Raw genomic sequence first — 3,264 nt, forward strand, 5'->3', positions numbered from 1 at the left:
CTAAGAGTTTGAATATTTGCGACTCATTGTGCCCCGGTCTCTCCTATATGTAATGTGAATTATAGATTTTCAATACTAATAGTGATTATTGGAATGGAGTCTAAAATATAAAATATAAAATATTTTTTAAGAAATAAAAATAAGAAATTTAACATTTTATAATTTTATTTATTGCATTTAGGAACTTTTTATTATAGATAATACAATATTAAATTGTAAATATATGTTTGTATACTTAAACAAGCATTAAAAAAATTTTTGAGTATTTCACTCATTTGTTAACAAAGATACAATTTGGGTAGATAGAAGTACACTTCTAGAGGCACAAAAGCGAAACATCTTTCAGCGCCAGCAATCGTATTATGATTCAATCCAACTCATCCAAAAAAATTAAAAAATAACGTTACAGACAGAAAAAAGTAACGATTGTTAAAAAAAAAGTAATGAGAAAAATAACGACGTTACAAGTAACACATAATATATGCGATTTTTCGACACCAACGCATCGGGACGTGTGCTCAATCGCTTCTCCAAGGACACCGTAGACGGGATATTGCTTCGCTTATCGACAGCATTCAGATAGGTCTATTACTACTGGGCATTGTCGTCATAGTCGCCATATCAAATGTATGGTTGCTGATATCTACCCCAGTAGCACATGTTTATATACGTTTCCTAAACGCTTGTAGAACATTAAATACGGCTAAGAAACGTCTGTAAAACGTATATGATCCAATAGGAGCTACCTGGGTACGGTGCTTATTGGCATTGCCTTTTATTACATGAGAATCTTCTATCTGTCCACCAGTCGTAGTATTAAGCGTCTCGAGGGCATCGGTAAGTATTTTGGTTCTTCTCTCTAGACACACATAAACAGCTTTTTCGATAAAATAAGAATAGATTCAATCGCAGACTGAAGTAAAATCTGAATTGATGAATTTTTAATTCTTTGAATAAACTGACCGGAATTTCTACTCCTTCCTCATCTTACTCGTCGATTTTCACTCATCTATAAGTACGATTCTTCAAGGACTACCGACGATCCGCACTTTTGGAGCGGTTGCGATCCTAAGAAAGGAGTTTGATGGTTACCAGGATATTCATTCTTCCGCATGGTGCATCTTTATTACATCTTCGCGCGCCTTTATGGCTGAATACTTTCAGCGTGCTGTATATTATTATGGTCTTACACTAAGCTTCCTCATGCAGAACAACTACAGTCGCGGTTTGATGAACGGCGCATGCGTGGGCGATCACGCAGAGTATCAATCTCATTCGGTGGTTTCAGTGGGGCATGCGCCAAAGCGCCGAGATGGAGAATCATATGACCTCAGTGGAGCGTATCCTTGAGTACAGGTACTCGCCTCTTCTTTGAATATCTTGATATTGTAGTATATTACATATTCTTAATGTTTTGACACCTTCAAATTCTGTGCACACATGAAACCTTAGTTCTTAGAGCGATGAATTTGTAAATCCTGGATCTTTGATTTATGTCTTTTACATTCTTTAATTTTTGATTTTTTTAATATTGATGTTTCCGTACTTTTTTTTTATCTATATAGGAACTCAAATTTATATGTAAGTTTCATAAATAACTAGAAATATGGAGTCTTTTATTCCAGTCTCTTTAAATTCAAACCGCATTCCCTATTTCGATACCTTCCAGCAAAATAGACACCGAACCCCCTCTCAAGAGTGTCCCTGATAAGAAACCTAAATCTGAATGGCCGCAAGAAGGCCAGATTGAATTCAAGAACACGTTCCTGCGTTATGCGCCATTGGAACCTCCATTGCTTAAAAATCTCAGTTTCGTATATATTTCTACGAAAAAAAATTGGCATTGTTGGCAGAACCGGCGCCGGCAAGTCATCTCTGATTTAAGCGCTCTTCCACCTGGTCGATGTGGATGGTCTGATTAAGATCAACAAAGTCAATACTCGCCAGATTGGCTTGCACGATTTGCGTTCTAAAATCAACATCATCTCGCGGGAACCGTTTCTGTTCTCCGACAGCCTGAGACAGAATCTCGATCCGTTCGACTCGTTTACGGACGAACCACTATGGCGAGCTCTTGAGGAGGTCGAGTTGAAGGAGATGAGCTTAGAAGTCCACATCAATGAGAGCGGTTCCAATCTCAGCATCGGCCATCGGCAATTGGTCGGCATGGCGCCAGCTATTGTGAGGAACAATCCAACACTCGTGCTGGACGAAGCGACCGCGAATGTGGAACCGCAAACGAACGAACTTATCCAGACAACTATCAGGAAAAAAATTCGAGAAGTGTACAGTGCTAACGATTGCTCATCGACTCAACACTGTTATGGACAGCGATCGTACTTAGTGATGGATGCCGGTAATGTGATGGAGAGTCAATTTTTCTTTATTTTGTCTTCTTATGAATTTTATGATTAGAGCGACCCATCGAATCGAACAGGTGACAAAATCTTTCCTCCAATCCGTGTTTGTGGAAAATCAATGTAACGAATTTATCGATCATTCTTGTGATATATTTTATACAAAAATTTTGTAATAAAATTTTTTATGTAAGAAAACTTGGCGCGCTGCTAGACCTCAAAATATAATAAGATGATCATCAAATAATACCGAATTAGAAAAGTAATGAAGAGATTTAAGAAAGAAAATGAGGTGAACTGTAACAATATACTCTGTGTGTGTGTGTGTGTGTGTGTGTGTGTGTATGTGTCGCGCGTGTGCGCGTATGTACGAGCAAATAATTAAAAATACCAAATATGAAAAGTAATGAAGATATTTAAGAATGAGTATGAGGTGAATTAATAAAATACAGCGTGTTTATGTGTGTGTATGCGAGCAAATTTAGATAGGTATGCGGCTTAGATTTAATATAGGATAAGTATTTATATGGTGCGCGTTATATATCGTAAAAGCGTATAAGAATAGAATAATGATTTCAGATTTGTAAGACATGCGGTTTAAGTTAAATTTAAAAATAATATAATATATTAAATTTAAAAGTAGATTCAAAATTAATTATAATCTTAATTGTATTATAATTGTGATTGTAATTTTAATGATAATTAATGTTAATTAAACAGTAAACATCGTTTATTTCTTTTATATAACATTTACTTATTATATTTTGAGGTCTAGCAGCGCGCCAAGTTTTTTTACATAAAAAATTTTCTCATTTTTTGTGATTCGTCTTTAATTTTTTGAGATTAATTGTTGTATTCCATCGCAAATATAAAAGACTCTTGAATAAAAAGATAAAAGTACGTATCA

At 35.5% G+C, this 3,264-nt stretch overlaps 1 long non-coding RNA gene and 1 pseudogene across 1 annotated transcript; one reads left to right on the top strand and one right to left on the bottom strand.

Annotated features, from left to right (window-relative positions):
* Nucleotides 1–639: 639 nt before the first annotated feature.
* LOC108770776 (uncharacterized) lies at nt 640–1,010 on the bottom strand. Its single transcript, XR_001940616.1, has 3 exons — nt 964–1,010; nt 747–859; nt 640–675 (listed from the first exon to the last, which is right to left on the bottom strand). It is a non-coding gene; the product is annotated as an uncharacterized LOC108770776 (long non-coding RNA).
* Nucleotides 1,011–1,903: 893 nt separating this feature from the next.
* Nucleotides 1,904–3,264, top strand: part of LOC108770775 (multidrug resistance-associated protein 4 pseudogene) — a 2,102-nt pseudogene continuing 741 nt past the window's right edge.

This window comes from Trachymyrmex cornetzi, unplaced genomic scaffold (genome assembly GCF_001594075.2).
Source record: "Trachymyrmex cornetzi isolate Tcor2-1 unplaced genomic scaffold, Tcor1.1 scaffold1330, whole genome shotgun sequence".
Classification (NCBI taxonomy): Eukaryota; Metazoa; Arthropoda; class Insecta; order Hymenoptera; family Formicidae; genus Trachymyrmex; species Trachymyrmex cornetzi.